Raw genomic sequence first — 26,120 nt, 5'->3', positions numbered from 1 at the left:
CAATTTTGTAAGATGAAAAATTCTGGAGATCAATTGTACAGCCACGTACATTTGGTTAGCACTACTGAATTGTAAACTTAAAAACGGTTAAGATGGTAAATTTTATGTTTGTGTATTTTACCACAATATATTTATATATTTTTTAAAGATTCTACCTATTTATTTATTTATTTATTTTTTTATTTATTGAGAGAGAGACAGAGCACATGCACAAGAGCACGGGGAGGGGCAGAGGGAGAGAAAGAATTCCAAGCAGACTCCTTGCTGAGTGGAGAGCCAAATTTGAAGTTTGATCTCATAACCTTGAGATCATGATCTGAATCGAAATCAAGAGTTAGATGCTCCACCAACTGAGCCATCCAGGCACCCTCGTATTTTACAATATTAAAGAAAAGCAAATTGCAGGGCACCTGGGTGGCTCAGTGGTTGAGCATCTGCCTTTCACCTCAGGGCGTGATCCCAGGGTCCTAGGATTGAGGCCCACATTGGGCTCCCTGCAGGGAGCCTGCTTCTCCCTTTGCCTATGTCTCTGTCTCTCTGTGTCTCTCATGGATAAATAAATAAAATCTCCTAAAAACATTTTAAAAAAGAAAGAAAAGAACATTGCAGAATAGAATCAATATTGATAGCACAATCTTTGTGTATGTGTGTGTTTAAAGGCAATGCAATTTGGAAAGGAGACAAAATAAACTGTTATCAGTGGTTACTTTTGCAGTGAGAAGGAATCGAGAGAAAAGAGGATGTTACTTTTCATTTTAGTCCTTCCTGCAGAGTTTTAAAACATATATAAATAGCATCTATTATCTTTGTAACTTCAACAAACTTGTAAACAAAGCGTGATGATATTAATATACCTGACCTTCAGGAAATGGCTCCAGGTCAACAGCTATTTATTGAGTATTAGCCTACTGTATACAGGCGCTGTGGGAAGTTTGAGGGAGAGCCAGCAGGAGCGCAACAAGACGGCCCCTGACCTCCTGGGGTTTAGGTTCCCCTGGGAGACCGCAAAGCTGGGGACAGACACAGAGGATACTGGAAGGTATGAGGTGCTTGCCTCATTTCCTCTCATACCTCTGAGGTGATATTTAAGCTGAGACCTTAAAGCTTGAAAAGGACCCAGGCAGGGGAAGAAGAAAGGGCATCTGGGCACAGGAGCAGAGACTGCAAAGACCTGGAATCAGAGGAGAGAGGCCAGTGTGTCAGGATGGAGGGTGGAAGGGAGGGTGAAGGTGGAGGTGGGGAGGAAGGAGGGAGGAGGTGGAGAGGGAGGACGAGGCGTGTAAAAGGGGGTAGGGGTGGAGGGGCAGGTGCTGGTGGTGAGAAGGCTGCGGGGCGTTCCCAATTGGCAGGGCAATGGAAAGGCACCCTGGGATTCTAAGCAGAGGAATAACATGATCCAATTTATGTTTTAAAAAGATCATCATGGTTGGGGGTGGAGGGTTAGGGGAAGGGGTTGAAGAAGGGGCGAGAGTGGAAGCAGACAGACTAGATAATGAGGTCTTTATTAGCTTCCTGCTGAACAACTGATGAGCGTTTTGGTTTTGAGGAGGTTAAAAATTGCAGGTAATTGCTGAGACGTTAGAAGAGTGTGCTTTTTAAAAGGCTCTCCTGCACACAAACCTGGTGACACTGTTGTCTTAGCCGGGGTCACTGAGAAGAAGGGTTGCCGCCAGTTTTTCCGACTTTCAGGTGGCTCAGAGTCAGTGGGATCCTGTTAAACCTGACTGGGCAGGTCAGGGTGGGAGCAGCCTGAGACTCTGCAGGTGAGGCCAAGGGGCTCACTTTCATTTTCAAAATTCCTGTAATGTTCACATTCCTTTTTTAAAGGCCTAATTTGCTTTTGTGCTAGAGAACAACAACAGTTATAAAGATAATTTTAAAAGACCCTTGACACAGCCTGCTTGAGCCAGCAGCAGGCAAAGCAGAAGGGATGTCTCTGACGCAGGCCTTCAAGAGGACCAGGTTACCCAGTGGTGGGCGCACCGTCTCCCAGGGAAATCTCAGGGGCCCAGGGCAAAGCAAAGAAACAATGTATTTTATTTTATTAAATTTTTATTTATTTATGATAGCTACAGAGAGAGAGAGGGGCAGAGACACCGGCAGAGGGAGCCCGATGTGGGATTCGATCCCGGGTCTCCAGGATCGCGCCCTGGGCCAAAGGCAGGCGCCAAACTGCTGTGCCACCCAGGGATCCCCGAAACAATGTATTTTAAACACCAATTATCAAGAACTGTGGTTCGTGCTGCGATATGGGAAGGAAGAGTTGCTGGCAGAGGAGCAGGGAAGACAGAGCTGTAAACAGAGAATTTTTTTTTTTTTTTTAAACAGAGAATCTTAACCCAAGCCCAAGGTGCTAAGTACATTGATGGAGTTATATACTCGGCATGCCCATGTGGTGCGCAAGGGCGGCCAACCTGGGGAAGTGGTAGGAGGGGCTGCCAGAGAATCACCTAGATCACCTCTGCTAGAGCTCACCTCCCAGGTCAGCCAGGGAATAGGCTCAGAGGCTCAGACACCAGAACAATGATCTACAGTTGAAAAAAAAAATAAAAAAAAAAGAATGATCTACAGTTGAATGAGTGACTTCCTCAGGTGCCAGGCACTGCCCCAGGACCTTTGCAGACTAGTCTCAGAGCCCTAGTGCTGAAGGGCACAGACTCTGGGGCTTGATTTACTTGGGTTCACATCTCAGCTCCGTCACTAGCTGTGTGAACTTGGGCAAATCACTTAAGTGCTCTTACCCTCAGTTTCCTCCCTGAAAAACGGAGATAATAATAACCAAGAGTGTTTTTTTTTTTAATTTTTATTTATTTATGATAGTCACAGAGATAGAGAGAGGCAGAGACATAAGCAGGCTCCATGCACTGGGAGCCCGATGTGGGATTCGATGCCGAGTCTCCAGGATCGTGCCCTGGGCCAAAGGCAGGCGCCAATCCCTGGGTGGCGCAGGGATCCCTAACCAAGAGTATTGTAAGGATTAAGGGAGTTCACATCAACGACGGTTGGTATGTAGTAAGGGCTATTAAAGCACTAGCTGTTATGACTTCATCCTCAACAACTCTGTGGGCCCAATAGTATTAAATGCCCACTTTGTGGATAAAGATGCTGAGGATTGCAAAGGTCAAACTCCTCTCTGGAAAAGGCCCATGCGGAGTGGCCCTGGGAGAGCAGCCCCCAGCTGCATCTCCGAGTCCCGGATCCTGGTTCCCATTGCTCAGGTGCCCCACGCCCACCTCAGGCATTGCAAATGGCCCTGGTTCTCCCTTCCGCTGACTTAAAACAGCAGTCCTGTGCAGGAGCTGGAGCCCCCGGGAAGGGTGGGGAAGGGCCCACCATGTGTCACCCTGGACTCCGATGCTCCCAGCTGTTCCCTCACCCAGCTTCTCTCAGGCCGATCAACCATAAATCCGAAAATCAGCCTGTAGGGGAACCAAACCGCTCTATCTGCACAGAGGCCTCTGCAAGATGAAAGGGGCTTCTGAGATGAGAAAGCCAATTGCTTTCTCACGGTAAAGCCAAAGAACGCTGGTGGGTGGGATGAAGTAATTGCGGTGTGCAGCTGTGAGATACACGAGGAAGAGGGAGACCCACAGTAGCAGGACCCCAGAGCGCCCCGGATGCAGGGTGTCAGGTTTTCTCCTCAGGCTTTGCCGGGGACAGCAGGCCCTGGAAGCATATTGATGGACGAGCATAAATCCTGGAATAAGGCTCCTGGGCCACAGAAGCAGGCAGGAAGAGGACAGCTGGGGGACCCCCCCCTCAGAGGCTCGGAGAGAGGAGGCCTGTGTATCATGCTGGCTAGGACAGTTGAGGGAGGTCAAGTCTGCTTCTAGGTACTCGACCCAAACTCTCATTTCATTTACATATGAAAGGTATATTTATTTCTGTTTAGGTTCATGTAAACCTGCTTCGTATCGTAATGAACTTCAGATGGTTTACAAAAATGTGCGGAATGTCAAGGAATAAAACAAATAACTTTGGGAATTGAAGTGAAACGAAAATAAAGGGAGGGGAAATAATGGAAGTAATGGAATAAGATTAGTATCTGCAGGGGCACCTGGGTGGGTCAGTGGTTGAGCATTTGCCTTTGACTCAGGGCATGATCCCGGAATCATGGAATTGAGTCCTGCATCGGGCTCCCTGCAAGGAGTCTGCTTCTCCCTCTGCCTATGTCCTGCCTCTCTCTCTCTGTGTCTCTCATGAATAAATAAATAAAATCTTAAAAAAAAAAAAAAGGATTAGTATCTGCAAATGGTTAATAAGTAGTTCTGTACAGTTGCTAACAAGGCCCAGACACTCAGTTCTGAGAACCTTGGTGACCAAAGCTAAGAGTGACCAACAATCCAATCCATGAACCAGAGTCTACAAGATGGAAAAAAAAATCCAGAACTCAGAAGCATCACTTTAACCCCGGTACAGAAACTTGGGAGGATTTCCTCCACTGTCCACCTAAAGATAACCCTGTGATGCGGAGGGCAGTGGATACTCTTCAGGGGCACCTTGACAACAGAGATAGTAGACATTTCTCCAAATGTTCCCCAGTGTGAGCTGTGGCACTGGAATGCCATTCCAGAGTAATCCTCATAATCGTTCTGTGCCATTTGTAATACCAGAAATCAGAGACAGCCTCAATGTCCACCTAGCCCATCAAGGAATGAACATCTGATGGTGTACTACACAGCTATTAAAAAGATAGAGGAGCAACTTAGATACTCATATGAAATAATCACCAACATATATTGGTAAGGGGAAAAAAGCAAGGGGAAGATCAATGCTTATAAGTGGGGAGGGGGGGAGGGAGAAAAGGAAAAAAAAAAAGAAAAGAAAAGAGTGTGAGTGTCTTTTCTTAAATGCTTGTGTCTACCCCAGGTCATTTCTGGAAGAACTCTCAAGAAGCTGCTGATTCTGGGGAGGAGAACTGGGTGGAGGGTGATGAAGGTAAGAGGTTGACTTTCCATTATACAGCCTTTCGTCCCTTCTGAATGTTGTATCATGGGAGTTTATTACACATTCAACCCAATTAAATAATGCATTATAGTCATGCAAGCAAAAATAATCAAAGAGTGCCTACATATGAGGGGCTCCACACAGACCCTTCCTTAGGGTCAGGCATTTTTTTTTTTTTTTTTTTTTTTTTAGGGTCAGGCTTAAGGACAACATATAGATTACCCAGGAGAATGAAAGCCCACGCATCCCTCAGCTCAGTCCTCCATGAAAGTAATTTACTCAGCGTGTTCCTGCTGAGACTCCAATGGGTAGAAAATTTACATTACTGTTTAAAATCCACCGCTTTCCCTCTTCAACTGGAAAATTAAAAAACCTTCCCTTTCCACAAAAAACTAAAACAAAAAAACAAAAAACAAAAACTTGTTAGAACTAATATATTTAGCAAAGTTGATGGATGCAGAATCAACACAAAAATTGGCTTTGTTTCTATACTGAACAATCGTAAAAAGAAATTAAGAAAAAAAGAAATTAAGAGAATTTACAATAGCATCAAAAGAATACAAAAGAAGAAAACACTTTAACCAAGAAGGTGAAAAATTTTTATACGTTGAAAACTGCAAAATGGAGGCACTTGTGTGCCTCAATGAGTTAAGTATCTGCCTTCGGCTCAGGTCATGACCTCAGGGTCCCGGGATCAAGCCCCAGAGCCCCACATCGGGCTCCCTGCTCATCAGGACGCCTGCTTCTCCCTCTGCTTGACGCTCCCCCTGCTTGTGCTCTCTCTCTTTCTGTCAAATAAATAAAATCTTTTTTTAAAGATTTTATTTATTTATTTATTTATTTATTTATTTATTTATTTATTTATGAGAGAGAGAGAGAGAGAGGGAGAAGCAGGCTCCACGCCGGGAGCCAGATGCGGGACTCGATCCGGGGACTCCAGGATTGCACCCTGGGCCAAAGGCAGGCGCTAAACCACTGAGCCACCTGGGGATCCCCTAAATAAATTAAATCTTAAAAAAAAACCCCATACTATAAGATAATATGGTCCTGGCATAAAGACAGATATATGGACCAATGGAATAGAATAGAGAGCCCAGAAATAAACGTCTGTATGTATGTCAAATGATTTTCAACAAGGTGACAAAGACGATTCAATGAGGAAATGAGAGCCTTTTCAACATATGGTGTTGGGAAAACCGGATGTCCACATGTAAAAGAATGAAGTTGGATCTTGACCTAAAAGCCATATACAAAATTAATGTAAAAGTAAACATCTTTGGGCAGCCCTGGTGGGGGTTCAATAAATATGTGCTGAGAGACTTAGTGTCCTCTCTTGTCCCAATCCTTCCAACTGCTGCTTGGGAAGGTACAGATGGAGCTATATCAGGTACCTGGGGTATAGACAAAAGTTGAGTATCCCATGCCAGCCAGAGTGCCGTGGAAGGTTCTGCTTTACACACACACACACATCATGCACATACAAACACAACATGCCTCCCATACCACACACTCTGTGCATATAATACATACATCACAGGCACCACACAGCCCACCCATACATCATATCACATACACAACACTGCACATCCCCCAACACATACCACTCATCTCTCTCTCTGTCTTTCTCTCTGACACACACACATACCACCACCACCACCACCACCAGGAGGGGTCTTTTTTTTTTTTTTTAAGATTTTATTTATTTATTCATGAGAGACACAGAGAGAGAGAGAGAGAAAGAGAGAGGGGGGCAGAGACACAGGCAGAGGGAGAAACAGGCTCCATGCAGGGAGCCGGATGTGGTACTTGATCCCGGGACTCTAGGATCACGCCCTGGGCTGAAGGCAGCGCTAAACTACTGAGCCACCCTGGCTGCCCAACCAGGAGGGGTCTAATTCAGGCCCAGAGAACAGGATTCAGATTGAGAACAGGAGGGGTCCTGTCAGATTCATTTAGAACATAAAATTTTGCTGATTCTCTCCTTACACATTTCCCCCCAACCCGCCTTGGCTCAATAAATATTGTGAAATGAGTTAGTAATCAATACATGGTTCTAGGGACTCCAGGAAAGCCTGCTCTTCCCTCCTGCCACCTTCCATCTCTGAGGCTCACTGCCTGCCCCTGCAGTTCTTCCCCGGGAGCTTCATTTGTCAGCTTAGTACTCTGATGGATATAAGTGACACCTCCTCCCTCTGGCCCGAGGGAGAGTGAGACTTCTGGTAGCCATATGCACCTTAGTCTGAACAAGAGACAGGAGAGAGAGAGACAGGAGAGCGCGGAGGGGAGTATGACTTCCAGTTCAGGCTGGATACCAATCAGGTAATTGGGTGATAGGAGGCAGAGGCGTGGGGTTGGGCAAGCAGCGAGAATGCACGAAGCTCTGCAGGGTGAGCAGAGGGGGAGAGCTCAGAGGGACATCTGTAGGGAGGCGTGGGCGGGTGGCACCCTGAGGGAGTGGTGGGGGACTGTACCAGCATCTCATGGTTGGCCTCTGGCCAGCCCCGTCTTTACTTCCATTCCCGGTGAGATGAGAACAGAAACTGGCTGGCTCCCCCGATCACGGAGGCAGCAGATGAAGTAGGTGAGAACAGATGAATAAGTGGGGACAAGGAGCCCCAGGCCAGCCCTGCAGGGGCCCCACAGAGGGACTCTGCACAGGCCCCCAAATCAGCCGCCCCAAGGGACTGCCCTATGCTGTGGGCAGAACGCCTCTCCTCCCCGGTTCTCCCAGGGCGCCTCATTTTGCTGGTTTCCAGTGGAGGAAAGTCTTCAGCCCTCCACCTTAACCCTGATGCTAGAACCCAAGGAGGCCATGCTTTGTTTGGTTTTATTTTTGAGGCATGAAGATGGGAAAGGAGCAGAGCTCCCGGGGAGCCGAGGATGTGCTCTAGGCACCCCTGGGTCCTCGTGACTTAGTAAGAAAATTTGCACTCGTTAATTGATCCACATCTTCTCCTAAAGGTATTTTGATTTTCAGTCAAATTTCTATTTAAATAAGGAGTTTCAAAGGAGGCAGAAGTCAAGGCTGTGTTCTCGGAACACTGATCCTTAAACAATGAGGGATTTTGCCGACAGGACCTCCCCCTGCCCAGAGCACCCCCCCACCCCCTGAGTCACAGGGGAAAGGACCTTAATTAATCTAGTTAGTTCCTTCTTCCCTCTCCGACCAACTCATCTCTCTCCATCACTAAGTGAACACACACCGTGCATACACACCCGCACACACATGCACACACACAGCCTCATCCCCACCAGTGGGTGGAGCCAGGATTCCTTTGTGACCACATCCCTTACCTTTTGGGGGAAACCACCTCTGAGGGGCCATGAGGCTCCAAGCTCCCCGAAGGCTCAGGCTGAGGCTGGTCTTCTCCTGGAACCCATCTTCCCTCAGCATCTTCCTCTTGCAGGTTTCTCCTGGGGCCTGACCCTGAACACTCTCATCTGCTTTCTTTCTTCATAAAAGAGTGGGGTGTCAAGGGTCCCTCCAGGCAGGATTTAGGCCCTTCCTGACTTAGCTGTCAACATCATCCTTCGAAGCCCTCCAGGCAGGGGTGACTCCTCCACCCTGGCCACCATCTCACATGTGCCCGGGAAAGCTCTGGGGTGGCCATGTGAGTGGGGATGCTATCAATCTGAGCGCCCTGAATGGCTCCCTCAAGATCCTGTCAGCAGGGTGACATCAATGACAAAACTATGCTCCCAGGTGCACTGCTCTCCCGGGGCTCCCGTATGTAATGAGGTACCACAGCAGTGGCTTAAAACAATGAACTCTATTGCCTCACCTGTGGATGCTGGAAGTCCAAAATCAAGGTGTCAATGGGGGTACACTCCCATCGAGACCTGTAGGGAAGAATCCTTCCTTGCCACATCTAGCTTCGTGTTTTCCAGAGGTGCTGTTCCTCAGCTGGTAGCTCCATCAGTCCTGTCACTGCCCCCTGCTGTCACATCCGCCTTCTCCCTCCTGTAAGGACACCGGTCATATTTGATTTAGGGCCCATTCTAGTACAGTTATCACCTCCTCTTAACCAAACACCTCTGCAATGAACCTGTTTCCAAATGAGCTCATGTTCTGGAATATTAGTGGTTAGGACTTCAATGTATCTTTTTTTTTTGGGGGGGGGTATAACAATTCAACCCATAATACCATCTCTAATACCAATGCCAACCCACATACCAATGCCATTTGTTAGCTGTGGGATGCCTCCAGTCAGCTCATGTCTCTTGGCTTCAGCTTTTTCAGCTCTAGGGATGAGAATACCAGGGTGACACAGCCAGAGAGGGGACTGAGTGTGGTCACGTATGTCCATTTGCCACCACGGTGCCTGGTGTATGGAGGTAGATGGCTACCAGACGGCTAGAGCCCCTGCCCTGCCCCAGACCCCACCAAGCAGCTTCCACATAGGGCAGCTTGGATCTGCCCTGGAGATCTATTTTGTATCAAAGAAAGATTACTGGAGCCTTTCAGGAAGTGAGGCTTCAGGGCCAATTACTTAAGTGCCACTCCTGTGACTGCTTGATGAGCAATAGGAGTGCTAAGAATATATTGGGTGGGACAACCTGGGTGAGTGGAACACGCAAGAAAGGCTCAGCACACAGTCCTTTCTGTCTAACAATGACTTCGCACTATGTGCAAATCAATCTTCCTAAGGCAATTTCCTGTTGCCAGGACAGAGCCAGTCTCCCTTCTCACCCTCCTGCTGCACTCCCCTTCATGCTGGGCTCCAACGAAAGGGTGAGTGTTCAGCAGTTCTCTTAATTGATGCTATGACAGGTCCTTTTGCTGACATATCCTGGCATCTGTCTGCCTCATTCAGGGCAGCACAGCATTAACTTGAAATTGTCAGCTGTTTCCAGAATAATCAGTTCTCTTCCTGATCTGAGGCTCCAAGCTTGCATTGATTTTATTCAGTGTAGGATGTGTGTAGGTCATTTCAATAGGCTGTCTCCACCCTCCACCCCCACCCCAAGCTCAACAAAAGACAAAGGAAATGAAAAGACCAACTTGAACTTCAGATTCTTTTGCCCTCTCCCCTTGCAGAAGCTTCTCATCAGTCATTAGTGCTTCTCAAATTTTAAGGTGCAAATGAATCATCTGGGATCTTATTAAATGCAAATTAAGATTCTGTAGATTTGGTTGAGGCCTGAGATTCTGCAGTCCCAAGGAGCCCCCATGTGATGCCGAAGATGCTAGACCACAAACCACACTTAGAACAGTGACAACTATGTGGTCCCCAGATGTGCCAGGGACATGACAGGTAATATGACTGAGGTTTGCTCTGGGTGCTAGAGAAGTGGGAGAGACAGAGCCCCTAACTGACTGGGGGGTTAATGAAGACCTCCAAGGAAATGTAAGGCAGAATAAAGAGAGGTCACATGATCTGTGCTTCTAGAAAGCTGTCTCTGGGAATGACCAGACCAGAATGACCTGCTGTGGAAAATGAAGAGAAGCCACACTAAAGGCAGAGAGGCCATGAGGAGGCTCTTGAAATAATCAGGACAAGCCTGATGCAGCCTGACATAGGACAGAGGTAGTGGGCTGGAGAGGAAGGGAAGGGTTGTAGGCGTGTGACTGGCTGTGGGGGGTGGTGGAGAAAGAGGCTGCAAACCCCATCCCTGGACCTCTAGGTCTGATAGGTGTGAGGGAATGAGGGTTGGCTTCCCAGCTGGCTGCCAGGGGGTAGTGAGTCAGCAGGGGACAGGATGTGCAGGGAGAAGAAAAAGAAGGGGATGGTTTGCCACTGAACAGGCCCCAATGAGGAGCCTTTGTGCAAGTGGCTTTCGGTTGGAGACGGATAGAAAAAGAAGCAGGGGGCAGCATGGGAAGCCCCTGGGGCATGGCAGCAGCTGGGCCTCTTGGCAAGGAGTCAGTGTGGCCTGGCCTGCTGGTCCATTGTGGGGAGCCCCACACCCCCAAGACAGCAGCCTCTGACCGGACAGCCAGTGTCCAGGACCCCCATCACATGGTAAAAACCAATGGCCTCTGATGGGTGACCCAGGCCTCTACTCAGATCCATGGTTTAGTTACAGATTTTATGTCTACCATTACCTTCTTTCTCTTGTCCTTGAGTTTGTTGGGTTGAATGTTTATCCTATGACTTTTATCTGCCTACTCTTCTAATAGAAGCATTTAAGGCCATCAATTTCCCTGGAAGTATGGCTCCAATGGCATCTCCCAAGTTTTAAGATGAGGCATTCTCATTATCATTCTTTTCTTTTTTTTTAAGATTTTATTTATTTATTCATGAGAGACATAGAGAGAGAGAGAGAGAGGCAGAGACACAGGTAGAGGGAGAAGCATGCTCCATGCAAGGAGCCAGACCTGTGACTCAATCCCAGGTCTACAGGATCACGCCCTGGGCTGAAGGCAGAGGCGTCCCTCTCATTATCATTCAATGCTAAATAATTTTTTTAAAAGATTTTATTTATTTAATCATGACAGACAGAGAGAGAGAGACAGAGACACAGGCAGAGGGAGAAGCAGGCTCCATGCAGGGAGCCCGATGTGGGACTCCATCCCGGGTCTCCAGGATCACACCCCAGGCTGAAGGTGGCGCCAAACCGCTGGGCCATCAGGGGTGCCCAATGCTAGATAATTTAAACATCCATTAAGGCTTCTTCTTTGACACATGAGTTATTACGAGAGAGGTATTTTTAAAGTTTCAAACATATGTTTTTAAAATTTATCTCTCATTTCTAACTTAATTGAGTGATGGACAGATAATATGGTCTGTATAACACTGATTGAAATTTACTGAGACGTACATGATGGCCTTGTATGTAGTTAATTTTTGAGGATGTTCCATATGTATTTGAAAGAATATATATTCTCCAATTTTGGTACAGAGTTCTGCGTATTCATTCACGTGCTCAACACATTACTGAGTGCTTGCTTTGTACCAAGCACTGTTACAGGTAAAGGACATAGGGCAGTGCAAGATAGATAAATATCTCTGCTCCCTAGGCTTTCATTCTAGGAAAGTAAGGCAGGCAATAAACAAAAAAGTAAAGCATGATAATAATAATAATAGTGTAAAAGCTTATATGGTTTTACTGTGTGTTAGGCATTGTTCTATTTTTTTTTAAAGATTTTATTTATTCATGAGAGACACACAGAGAGAGGCAGAGACACAGGCAGAGGGAGAAGTAGACTCCAATGCAAGGAGCCTGATGTGGGACTCGATCCCAGGACTCCAGGATCACGCCCTGAGTTGAAGGCAGGCGCTTTAGCCACCAAGCACCCTGGGATCCCAAGGCATTGTTCTAAATGCCACATTGATACGGACTCATTATTTCTCATAACAACTACATGAGATAGGGACCATTATTTTATTTTTTTTTAACATTTTATTTACTTATTCATGAGAGCAACACACACACACACAGAGGCAGAGACACAGGCAGAGGGAGAAGCAAGTTCCATGCAGGCAGCCTGACGTGGGACTCAATCTCGGGACTCCAGGATCAGGCCCTGGGCTGAAGGCGGCGCTAAACCACTGAGCCACCCGGGCTGCCCAGGGACCATTATTATTTCCATTTTAGGGTTGATGATAATATGGTACAGAGAAATTAAATAGTTTGACTAAGGGATCCCTGGGTAGTGCAGCAGTTTAGTGCCTACCTTTGGCCCAGGGCGCGATCCTGGAGACCTGGGATCGAATCCTGCGTCGGGCTCCTGGTGCATGGAGCCTGCTTCTCCCTCTGCCTATGTCTCTGCCTCTCTCTCTCTCTGTGTGACTATCATAAATAAATAAAAATTAAAAAAAAATAGTATGACTAAGAGTATACAGCTAATAAATGGCAACCCCAAGTTTATTTAGGGTAGCAGCTACCCTAAATACCCTAAACTGTGACTCAGTTTGGGACAATGAGATAAAGCCTTAGGGAAAAGAAATAAACTCAGTTGACATGTGTCTTTTACCTTTTGCCCTTAACCATCCTGCCTGGAACTTGAAGGCAATACTCAGAGGCTCGGCAACTATGTTATGACCATGTGGAGGGAAGCTTATACTAAAGATGGTCAAATGGAAGTTAGGAAGCCCAAATGCTATTTGAGGACTGACTACTTCAGACTTGGTGTATAGGGACAATCATAACTCCTTTTTGGTAAGGCCACCATGATTAGGTTTCTACTAAACACAATCTTTACTGCCTTCTATTTACCAACAGCACCAGACAGTCCCCAGGCCAGGGAGAGAGGTAGAAAGTAACAGATCAGTAAATATTTCTATTCACTTTAGACTTTAGCCTTTTAAGAAACAGTGACTGTTTCTTGTTCCATGACACATTCTCGGCCCGCAGAAAAAGCAAGAATAGTGAGAAAACCATTTTAAGCAGGAGCTTTCTCTCTGCTATCATAAACCTTTTTTTAGAATGATATTCTTTTAGGAAAATGTTCTCTTGCCATCTTGGACTCCTTCTGTTCCTCTAACAGCACCCAAACCACAAAGTGCAGACTGAGATACAATGCTGGGAGATGGTAAAGGCTTGTGCTTTCTTCTCCCTAATGTCTGATCTGTTTGGTTTTTTACCTTCCTCCTCCCACCCCTCGTTTTCATTCTTGTTTTCCCCCTCGCCTTTCCCTCTTCCTTCCCTGAGCCCCAGCATCTAGATGCTGCTCCATCCAGGTGATGGTATGGCTGGTCTCTGGCTCTGAGGCTTTCTGTGAGATTGAGGCAAGGAATCATCTTAAAGCCTCTCACTGCTGCATTTGGAAACTTACTCAGTGGGGCCACCCAGCTCAAGGAGACAAGTCAGAACTTATCTAGAGCACAGAGCCATGCAAATGTCTTTTTCAAAATGAGTAATTTACCTACCATACTGAGTAAGAGCCTGCAGATGTCATAATATCACGGTGCAAACAATGAGCTCTCATTTTCAAACGTAGCATTGAAATGATGGTACCAGTCTTTTTCTTTTTCCTCCTCCTCCTCCTCCTCTTTCTTCTGGTGTGCAACGGTAACAATCATTTTATTCTTATTTGCTCCAAGAATTACCCATGAAGATATATATATATATATTTTTTAAAGATTTTATTTATTTATTCAGGAGACACAGAGAGAGAGAGGCAGAGACACAGGCAGAGGGAGAAGCAGGCTCCATGCAGGGAGCCTGACGCGGAACTCGATCCCAGGACTCCAGGATTACTTACGCCCTGGGCTGAAGGCAGGCACTCAACGGCTGAGCCACTAAGGGATCCCTGCCCGTGAAGATATTAGGTGAGAGCCTAATATAGGCTCTCCATCTTTTAGGATGGAGGTCTCCATATAGGAGGCTTCTAGACATGCCAACATATGCCATGAAAGACTCTTGAGTTTACAAATACAGCAAAGGAATCTGCTTGGGAAGCAGATATATCTGTCCTCCTATCCTTTCCCATTTATTTCAAGGAAAGACAATGAAAAGAAATGATCATAGTCCAGTTTTAAGATGAGCAGGCCCCATAGATGAGCAGGGAGTTAGGGACTTCCAGTTACTAATGCAACATGGAAGGAGCACTCTGGAGGGGCAGCTGTCCTAGGAAATTAAACACTTTCAAAAAATTGGCAGTATCTGGACTAGAAACAGTCATAACAGCTGCTGTGCCATTTTGAACTAAGTGGTTTATAAGTGAAGGCCTACTTTTATTTTTTTTTTAAAAGATTTTATTTATTTACTTATTCATGAGACACGCACACACACACACACACACACACACACACACAGAGAAGCAGAAACACAGGCAGAGGGACAAGCAGGCTCCATGCAAGGAGCCCGGATCTCTAGATCACACCCTGGGCCAAAGGCAGGCGCTAGACGGCTGAGCCACCCAGGGATCCCTGAAGGCCTACTTTTAAATTCCTTTAAATAAAGGGAAACAATGACTATTTGAAAAACAAATGTTGTCTTTAAAATTTGGAAAGTAGGGGGGCACCTGAGTGGCTCACTCAGTTAAGCATCTGACTCTTGATCTCAGCTCAGGTCTTGGGCTCATGAGTTCAAACCCTGTGTTAGGCTCCATGCTGGGTATGGAAGCTGCTTAACATTTGGAAAGTAGGATAGTCAGGGAGAACCTTAAATCTAGTAATCCTTCCTTCTCCCAGGACCTACCCCCAGCACAAAGCAGAGAAACCTAGAAACACCTGCCAAAAACAAGTTCATTATTCTGAAAATCAATTAAATTATTTATATCCTTTGAAATAAGCATTTCAAAGGGAAACCTAGGGAAAGTCAATTAGAAGCCATGGTACTGAACAGCTTATTAGTTAAATCAGGCTCTTTATCTTTCTGTTTTGCTAATGGTGTGGACTTTTGACTTTCCTAATCATTAACTTTGACTATCTAGGGAGATCCCACTGGACTTGGTTTGTTCATGTTTTTTTGAGTGACATTTCACCCAGCTTAATGGCCTCAAAGCATAATGAGGTGAATGAATCACAATAATAATTTTAAAAATCTAGTCAGGAACAAACCTGGACTCATTACCATGAAGAAGTAGCATTCTGATGAGGAAAGGAAATCACCTAAGAACAGAGGAGAATCCTAATGACTACTATGTACATGTACTGGTTACAACATGCCAGGCACTGTCCTAAGCATTTACATGTATTCATTCAACTAGTCCTACAAAAACATTTTACAGACGAAGAAACTGAGGCACAGAGAGGTTAAGTAATTTGGTTTAAGTCACACAGCTACATTGGTATGTAAACAAGGCAGCCTGGCTTGAGGGTGAACTTGAGCCCTTTTAAGGAAGGAGAATGGGAAAGTCATGGAAAGAAGTTAAATGTACATAAGGAAAAGGAAATTAATATTTCTAAATAATGCACATTGATCAGTGTATTAAATAACCAGAGACTAGGTGTTAAAACAATGGACATTTCTTCTCTTATGGTTTTAGAGGCCAGAGCCCAAGATCAAGGTGTCAGTAGGACTATACTCTTCCTGGTGGCTCTAAGGGAGGACACTTCCTTGACTCTCCCAGCTCCTGGTGGCTCCAGGTGTGCCTTGGCTTGTGGTGGCAGGACTCCAATCTCTGTGTCCACCTCTGTAGGGCCCGTGTCTCCCCGGGGTATGTCTATTACCCCTGGTCATTGGTTTAGGGCCCACCTGGATAATCGGGTGATCTCACCTCAAGATCTTTCCTTTTTTTTCAGTAAAGATTTTATTTATTTATTCATGAGAGACACAGAATGAGGCAGAGACACAGGCAGAGGGAGAAGCAGGCTCCCCACAGGACTCAGTCCCAGGACCCCGGGATTATGACCTGAGCCAAAGCCAGACGCTCAACCACTGAGGCACCAAAGTGTCCCAGAAGTTGTGATTTCTATAAAACTTATTATTATAGAAATAGCTTTAAAGGCTTTCCAGTTCATTCCTTTATGTAATATAGGGATCCCCTGTACTTCAAGGCATGACACTATGAATGTATATAATACCACTGAACTCTGCGCTTAAAAATGGCAATGATGGTAAATTATTATGTGAATTTTACCACAATTAAAAAAACCAGAAAATATTTTCTTGTGTAAGTTTTCTTTCTGGGCCAAGCCAGGACTAGAACATTGCCTATGCCCTAAGGCACAGCAAGACGGATATCATAGGATCCGTTAAGAGGGTTTAAACCAAAACAAGTGTCTGTTTTTCTTCTGTTATCCTGGATTGCAGAAGTCACAATTACCTAAAAACAAAAAAATAAATAAAATAAAATAAAATAAAATAAAATAAAATAAAATAAAATAAAATAAAGGGAGATGGGTATAGCAGGTCTCACGTCTTTTTTCCTTTTTTTTTTTTTAAGATTTTATTTAGGGATCCCTGGGTGGCGCAGCGGTTTAGCGCCTGCCTTTGGCCCAGGGCGCGATCCTGGAGACCTGGGATCGAGTCCCACGTCGGGCTCCCGGTGCAAGGAGCCTGCTTCTCCCTCTGCCTATGTCTCTGCCTCTCTCTCTCTCACTGTATGCCTATCATAAATAAATAAAAATTTAAAAAAAGATTTTATTTATTCATGAGAGACACAGACAGAGACAGAGGCAGAGGGAGAAGCAAGCTCCCTGTGGGGAACTGGATGTGGGACTCGATCTCAGGACCCCAGGATCACGACCTGAGCCAAAGGCAGATACTCAACCACTGAGCCACCCAGGTGCCCCAGTAGGTCCCTTTTCCAATGTCAAGTTACCAGAGGGCTGGGTGAGCTGACAATCCCTGGCTCCTGGGCAGCTCTAGCTCCCTGCTCCAGGCACTTAGAATAGTGAGCTCTAGTGATCTGTATATTGCTGTCTCCCCACCAGAATGGGAAAGTGTGGGGGGGGGGTGCGGCGTAGAGCCCTCAACCCTCAGGGCTTGGTACACAGTAAGGACACAATATGTGTTTGTTGAATGAATGCATGAGTGAATATCCCTGGACCAAGGCAGAACTTCCTGCTCCAGCGACCACGGATGTGGCATCTCCGCTCCCTTGGCTACAGCATTGGGCATCTGGTTGCTGTCCTTTTCCTCCAGTGCAAGGAGAGGTGTGCTTTCGGGGCGCACAGTCCTTCCTCTGCTCGCCAGTATCATTTATTAGACCCTAGCTTGCTTTTTTCACATTCTGTTTAGTCTGATAGAGACGACACTCCCAAAGCCAATGATTAATTCCAGCAAAGCTCTGCTCTGATTTAGAAGACACTCTTCCCTGAAGGGGCGAGTCTGATCTCCTCCCATTAGTTAATGCTTTCACTAGTTTAAATCCTCTCTGGGGGGCAGCCCGGGTGGCTCAGCAGTTGAGCAGCTGCCCTCGGCCCAGGGCCTGATCCTGGAGCCCCGGGATAGAGTCCCACATCTGCCTCCTACATGGAGCCTGCTTCTCCCTCTGCCTGTGTCTCTGCCTCTCTCTGTGTGTGTCTCATGAATAAATAAATAAAATATTAATAAAAATAAATCCTCCCTGGGAACCTGGATCTTTCTGTTCTGAGGTGCCTCCAGCCCAGGAGGAGGAGGAGCTGAAAGCCTCTGAGAGGAACTGGCAGGAGGGAAAGCGTGTGTGAGGTGAAGGATGAGATTGTTGCCACCTTTCTCCCCTTTGTCTCTAACGCAAACTCTGGCCAGCACAGGTGTCATGTTGCCATCTCTGTCCCTCTCAAGAAGCCAGCGAGACAAATGTATTCGTACTTCAGTGATAGTGTGTTATAGTCCCTTAAAGAGAGGCATTGGCATTTTGCAAAATGTAACAAATTAATAAGTCTCGGCAATTATCATCAGTGGCTGCTATCGCAGAAAGGGAGACAATCAAGCGTGAAAGAACAGCACCATCTAATCTTGACAGAAGAATCAAACCCAATGTGATCAGCCGTCTATAGCCAAGTAACATTTTACAGAAAATAAAAGGGACCAAAGTGCACATTCAAGTGCCACCACAGGATGCAATCAACACAATCTTGAACCATGGGAAACGCTATGGGACTAAGGAGCCAATTTCTTAAATAACAGAGAGAGAATCAGACATGCCACCCTCTCAGTGTATGGGGTTTACTGGTTCTGATTCAAGTAGTTTTGTTTTGTCTTTAATTTAGGAGCTAACATTGATGGAAACTGAACACCAACTAGATAGATACTTGATAATATTAAAGCATAAGGGTTCATTGAGAGGGGTGAAAATAGTATTGTGGTTATTTTTCTAAAAAGAATCCTTATCTTTTAGACAGATATCCTGAAATATCTGCAGATGAAATGAGGTGAAGATCTGAGATTCGCTTCCAAATAACCTGGGGCAGGGGGTGGGGTGGGGGGAAATGTCTATAATCCTGGACATTTTATCCTCCTACATTTTCCTCAAAGTCTTTTCATTTCTCCTTGAGGACCCTTCTAACTGGGCTTCCTACTTCTAATCTCAAATCCCTTGACCCCCCTTCCTTTGGCAACTAGATCCATCTATGTGAAATGACCATTCCACTCTCCTCCTTAGAACCTTCCAGTGGAGGTGCTCGGATGGCTCAGTCAGTTTAATGTGGACTCTTGGTTTTGGCTCAGGTCATGATCTCATGGGTCCTGAGATGGAGCAACGCCCTTCCCCCAACTTCTCTGCAGGCATCTGCTTGAGATTGACTCCCTCTGCCCCTCCCCTGATTCGTGAGCACTAGCACACTCTAAGAAAAAACAAAAACAAAAACTTAAAATCCTTCAGTGGTTCCCACTGCCTGCTCTTGTCCTCCGTGCAGTCTCATCTGCTGTCCTCCACGTTACACGCACAACCTGGAACTGCTTGCAGTTTCTCTCTACAACATACCTCCTGCAGCACCACCCCTGTTCGCCTTGCCTGGCTGATGCCTTCTCCTGCCTCTTCCAGGCTCAGCGTAGGCGTTCCCTCCTTCAGGGAACATTCTTTGTCTCCTTTCTTTACCTTCACCTTCCACCCTAGGTTGTCTTGGGAGCTCATCCTGTGTATATCTCCACACTTGACTTCCTACATGGTACTATATTATTGTTATACACTGTGAGCTCCTTGAGGTTAAGGACCATGTCTTACTCATCTATTCATCTCTCTGTTCTCAATAAGTAGCATAGAGCCAGGTGTACAGTAGGTGCTCAATAAATATCTGGGACAGGATGATACTTATTCAAAACAGATGATTTTAAGCTTCTGATGGATGACTTTCAGACAGTAGCAAGAATAAGGGATAGTGGATGTCTTCCTGGTGTCCTTCAAAATCCACAGGCTGTCACCAACCATGCCTAAGTGTAGAGCCTGCCTGGCAGGCAAGTGTTAAACAGCAGAGGAGTCACTGGGATCCAGAGGCTCAGGACCTTCCCCAGTTTTAGGAAGATGCTTCTCTTAGAATTAGTTGGGGAAACAAACTCACCAACTAGGGGAGCTTGAGTATTTCCTTAAGCAGGTATCGCCAGGTATCAAATGGAGTTTTTAACTCCTTTTATGAACCTGCTACTTAACCTATATCCCAGCTCTTATAATTCCCCCTCCCCACATTCTATTCCTCATAATAGAACCAGAGTGACTTTTACATGTAAGTCAGATTCTGAAAGGATATTTTTTACTTACACCATCATAAAAATTAAGGTATGGTGTAAACACATTATATATTTTATCATTTCACTGATGTTTTGTTTGTTTGTTTGTTTGTTTGTTTTTTATGATAGTCACAGAGAGAGAGAGAGAGAGAGAGAGAGAGAGGCAGAGACACAGGCAGAGGCAGAAGCAGGCTCCATGCACCAGGAGCCCGACGTGGGATTCGATCCCGGGTCTCCAGGATCAGGCCCCGGGCCAAAGGCAGGCGCCAAACCGCTGCGCCACCCAGGGATCCCTCATTGATGTTTTTTCAATATATAAAAAGTGGTGTAAGTCAGAAGACCAGGTATCAGCCTCACCCATTATAATTACTTTTTGCTGGGTGACCTTGGATAGGAAACTTGGCTTCTCTAGGTCTTAGTTTTCTCCATAATAAAATGAAGCCGTAATTTTTAAAATTTTAATTAATTTAGAGTAGAAGCAGGGGAAGGGGCAGAGGGAGAGAGAGAATCTTTTTTTTTTTTTTTTAAGATTTTATTTATTTATTCATGAGAGAAACAGAGAGAGGCAGAGACACAGGCAGAGGGAGAAGTAGGCTCCATGCAGGAAGCCCAATGTGGGACTTGAGCCCGGGTCTCCAGGATCACACCCTGGGCTGAAAGGGGCACTAAACCACTGAGCCACCCAGGCTACCTGAGAGAGAGAATCTTTTTTTTTTTTTTTTTTGAGAGAGAGAATCTTAAGCAGACTCCACACCCAGCATGGAGCCTGACATGGGGCTTGATCTTAAAAACCTGAGATCATGACCTGAGCCAAAATCAAGAGTCAGATGCTTAACCTATTGAACCACCCCAGAGCCCCTGTAATCTTTTTAGTGCAAATTCTAGGACTAACATGGGGCTTGAACTCACAACCCTAAGATCTACTAACTGAGCCAGCCAGGCATCCCTAACATGAAACTGTAACTTTAATTTTGATAACTTTTTAGAGTGACTCCAAGTCTAAAAATCTGATTTGATGCCTTTGATTAAAAGCCAAAAACTTTAAGAGTACTAATTCTTGTCATCTTGTGTTACAAATCTCCATGTGGTACCAATTGTATTAGTTGAAGTTCTCCAGAGAAACAGAACCGATAGCAATGGGTTCATGCAATTATTGGGGTTGGCAAGTTTGAGAGCTAGAGGTAAGGTGGGCAGGCTGGAAGTCAGTGTTGCATTTTGAGTCCTAAGACAGTCAGATGGCAAAATTCCTTCCTCCTCTGGGGACCTCAGTCTTTGCTCTCAAGGCTTTCAACTGACTGGATGAGGGTCATCTGCTTTACTCAAAGTCTACTGACTGAAATGCTAAGCACATCTAAAAAGGTATCTTCACGGCAACATCACGACTGGAGTTTGATCAAATGGCTGGGCCTCCTCACCTAGCCATGTTGATGTAAGGTTGGCTACTGCAGCGATACAGCCTTCAGGTAGGATCTTTGTCCTCTTCTTTTCATCCTCAAGAAGATCCTGTCCTTGTCTCTCAGGATCTCCCAGCCCAGCTGGGATCCCATAGCTCCTGCCACTGAATGGAGGTGTGCGTTGGACCACAGGAGCCCAGACAAGGCGCCTTGGAAAGGTGTAGTCTTCTTCTGTGCTCTCCCTTTTGGGTCCTGCACACCCCCAGGAAATGAGAAAAAGGACTCTTTGGATAAACCATTATTCTCTTGTGAGTTTGGTTTGTGTGAATCAGATGAGCCAATCCTCAAAAGGGCCAAATTAAATTTGTGTTAAGCATATTGCTAAATATAAGTATGTAGTCAAAAAATATGGAACTGGGTGAGCAAACCAACTATTTTTTTTTAAGATTTTATTTATTTATTTGAGAGAGAGAAAGACAGAAAGCATGCACAGAGGGAGAGGGAGAAGCAGATCCCCCGCTGAGCTTGGAGCCCCACGCAGGGCTCCATCCATGACCCTGAGATCATGACCTGAGCTAAAGGCAGATGCTTAATCGACTGAGCCCCCCAGGCATCCTGCAAACTAACAATTTAATCCAGGGTTCTGAGGAAACAGGTTTATGGGAGAATATCAAGAAAGCTCTCTAGAGAAGGCAACCTTTGAACTAAATTTGAGAAGTCAGAGGAAGGGTTGTCCAAGTGAAAAGGTTTGGAGAGGCATCTGTCTTCCCCACTGAATCACGAGCATATTGACAGAGGCCATTTATTCTGTATTCCTGGCACTTAGCGTATGCCTGGCATGTAGTTAGGATATCTGCTAAATACTGATCAAAGGACACTGGGTCCTTGTTCAGATTTGGTCATCATGTGGGCTCACCTCTAACCCCTGCAAGTCCTTGCCATCCAGCGAGAGGACCGAGAGAGAAGGAGGGAGACCTCCCTCCTTACTGTGAAAAACAGCGTGTGCTCCACCGTTGATGCAAAAGTAATACCAATAAGAAACAGAACCCGAAAACAGTTTTTGCAAATATGGATGTTATAAATGTGTTCACACTCGATAAACTTAAAATAAGAAGGGGGGGCACCTGTCTGGCTTAGTTGGAAGAGCATGTGACTCGATCTTGGGATTGTGGGTTTGAGCCCCACACTGGGTATAGAGATTACTAAAAAAAAAAAAAAAACAAAAAAAAAACAAACCTTTTTTTTTTTAAAAAAATAGGCTCTACACCCAGCATGAAGCCCAGTGCAGCACTTGAACTCATGACCTGAGATCCAGACCTGAGCTGAGACCAAGAGTCAGACACTCAACCAACTGAGGCGTCCCCAAAAAATAAACTTAAAAAAATTAAAAAACAAAACATGTCCACACTCACCTGAAAGCCATCCATTCAATAAGTATTTTTTGAACAAATAAATAAGCATTTCCTGATGACTGCAAGGTGTAGGCACTATGCTCAGTGCCATAGATCATTCTGGCACCAGGGTATTAAACTATGCAGTCCTCTCTGTGCTCTCTTCTTTAGTTTTACATCTAATGCCTTAAGAGGAAAAAAGACACTGTTGGGGGTCTGGGGAACCAGCTCTCAATAATCCTACCAATGTCCCAGGGGATTCGGAACCACAGTGAGAGAGAGAGAGAGAAACCAACAGTCAGCACTGCCCCAGCCTTCTCCACGCCATGGGCCTGGAGGAGATTTCAGTTACTATAGCTACAAGCCTGTCTCTTAGTGCAGCATGCGACGCGGTAGGCTCCCTAAAAAGGCCATGCTGGTCATATGAGCTGTAGATCTCTGCCTAAATAGAGATGCTTTCTCTTGGAACTTATAATTAACGAAGTGACACTCAGTAATGTGCACGTGACAGAACAAGATACAGTAAAAATAATGGGTCTGCTTCCCTCAGATGGAAATAAACAGGCTAGTTTAGTTCATTATGAGAGCCGAGAGGAAACACAATGCTGGACCCTATAATTATTTGTTCATTGTGAAATATCTTCGGCTGTTGGACGTGGCCTGCTTCCAGAAGGCACATGCAGGAGACATGCTGGGGGAATAAAAAAAAACCCAAACCCCTTTCAGATGAAGAATCAGAGCAAGTTTATGGTACTCCATCTAATAAACAAGAATGACACTTCTATACAATGCCTTTGAATTTCTACAACACTTTCTTGCAAAACTGAATTTATGGTAATCCTCTAACATCTTTCTGGGGCTGTTAAGTACAACGCCCACTTCCATTCACAGCAGATGTCCCTTTAAACACGAGCAAAAACACGAGCGTCGAAGATGCCATGTGATTTGCCCAAAGTCACCCAGACAATCCGTGCAGGGACTCAGGAAGCAGCTAGGACAAGTCCTCACATCTCCCAACCCTCCATCCAGCAAGCTTGCTCCTGCATCCAGGGATGCTTAAAAAAAAAAAAAATCACTTTCCTCTCTGAATCCTTGAGGAAACAACTTAGATGAAATGATTTTCTAGAAGCAAATATCATGGCAGTGATCACAGAACGCACAAAGAAGGCCACATGAGAGGCTTTTATAAACTGGCATCTCAGAGCTCTGTGGCAGATTTATCAAGAGGAATCAGCCTTTTGGTATTTTTGAGGGAAAAAAAATTGATCATAGCTAAGTTTGTAGAAGGAGTTTTTCCCTGAATCTATTTCCTTTCCTTCTGAATTAAATTCTAATATTCATACTGAAGCAACACATTTGTTCCTGAGTAAAATAAAGGATCATCTAAAGGCATAAAAACTGTTAAATCAGAGCAGAGGCATACAAAATAAAAATATTACAGTCCCCTAACCTCCCTGTAGGACCTCTGGCCAGAGCTAAGGAAAATAAGCCCACATTTACATAACACTTAGCACATACCAGGCACTGTTCTAGACACTTTACATATTAACTCATTTAATCCTCCCCCAGGTCCCAGAACAAAGCAACTGTTACCATCTCGGTTTTGTGGATGAGAAAACCAAGGTGAAGTAGCTTGTCTGAGATCATACAGCCAATCCATGGTGAAGGTGAGATTGGAGCCTGAGCCATCCTGGGGCCAGTCCGGGTCTTCACCACAAGATTGAGTCTGAGACATATTTGACTCTTCTTCCTGAGGGGAGCAGTTTGGACAGAAAAATTCTGGGTTTTCTCCCCACCCTGTCACTGGTTCTTAATTTGTGAGATGTGGAGATCCCCAGCACTCACTGGCTACGCTAACAATGCAGTGGACCGTTAAAAAATCATGCTTACGGAATCATAACGTGGGAACTGGGGGCAACTGGATGTAGAGTAACAAATAGAAGATGCAAAATTGCCCATTACACTCTGATTTAAAACTGTACTTACATGCACCTCAACCTTAGCTTTACTCATACACCCACATGGATACGAAGACAAATAAATGAGAAATAGACCAACTATGAACATTGGCTGTTTTGTGAGGAGGGTAGAACCCTGGGGTGATTCCCCCGCCCCCCTTACCCATTGATCTAATTGGTCCAAGTTTTCTTCAGTGAGGAAACCTATATAATGAAGGTATGAAATTTTAAATCATGTCACAATTGGGAGTAATATAAGGTAAAACTTGCCAGGGAATAAGGAGTGTCCACTGGAAACAGTTTCAAAGTTCAGGATGCCATAACTGGATTTTTAAAAAAGATTTTATTTATTTATTCATGAGAGACACACAGAGAGGCAGAGACATAGTCAGAGAGAGAAGCAGGCTCACTGCAGGGAGCCCAATGTGAGACTGTATCCAGGACCCTGGGATCACGCCCCGAGTCAAAGACAGACACTCAACCACCCAGATGCCCCTAGGATTGGTTCTTGAACCTGGCATTAGATGGTGGGCTAGCCTGGGGAGAAAGCATAATGAGATTCAGGGGCTACACACAACCCTGCTTGCCATTCATAGTAGATGACACAGGTACCACAGTGAAAGCTGTTGCCAGGTGTCATATTGACCTCAACCCTGGCTGAGCCCGAGAACCCAGTCTTCTTTTCTGCTGCTTGGTCACACATGCTGAGACAGGATGGTTTCACAGGCACCGAAAGGGCACATCTCTGACTCTCGCAGCTGAATCTAAGTATTCCTTGTCACCTTCCTGCCTATTTGGCTGCACCCAGAGGGAAGGGGAGAGGAACATATCTATGCTCTGCAACTGGTACTGTTCTGTTCTGTTAGTAAGTAACACCTCCTGATAGTGCACAGAAGTCCTCCCATCAAATCTCTGGCAACTGATGCTCTATTTCTTTTTCAGATAAGCTCGACTGTTCATTGGAGAGACAGGCTTAAACTCAGGAACAGGGCAGCCCAGGTGGCTCAGCGGTTTAGCACTGCCTTTAGCTCAGGGCCTGATCCTAGAGACCCAGGATCGAGTCCCACATCGGGCTCCCTGCATGGAGCCTGCTTTTCCCTCTGCCTGTTTCTCTGCCTCTCTCTCTCTCTCTATGTCTATCATGAATAAAAACAAAAAACAAAAAAACAAAAAAACAAAAAAAACACCTCAGGAACATTATCATCTGTACAACTTGGTAGCATCTTAATCTGAACAGAGAACTTCTATGTTGGAATATGCAGTGAAACATAGGGTACAGTCTTTGTTCTCGTGGAGCTTATAGTTCAGCTGTGTGAAGAAATGGCAATACAGGAAGATTTATAGATACTAATTTTTTTTTTTTTTTTATAGATACTAATTTTAAAGTACATTAAAGTAAACAAGCTTGGGTTGCTGTTTGTCTTCCACAATAACTGTATGCTTCTTGGGCG

The 26,120-nt window shown here is 45.3% G+C and overlaps 1 long non-coding RNA gene across 1 annotated transcript; it reads left to right on the top strand.

Moving 5' to 3' along the window:
- The first annotated feature begins 710 nt into the window (after positions 1-710).
- Positions 711-25,308, top strand: LOC121490473. Its single transcript, XR_005987691.1, has 3 exons — positions 711-1,039; positions 4,870-4,938; positions 24,281-25,308. It is a non-coding gene; the product is annotated as an uncharacterized LOC121490473 (long non-coding RNA).
- The last annotated feature ends 812 nt before the right edge of the window (positions 25,309-26,120 follow it).

Source organism: Vulpes lagopus, chromosome 5, assembly GCF_018345385.1.
Source record: "Vulpes lagopus strain Blue_001 chromosome 5, ASM1834538v1, whole genome shotgun sequence".
In the NCBI taxonomy this organism is placed as follows: Eukaryota; Metazoa; Chordata; class Mammalia; order Carnivora; family Canidae; genus Vulpes; species Vulpes lagopus.
Note: the sequence above shows the minus strand (reverse complement) of the source record. Positions and strands in the feature narration are given on the sequence as shown.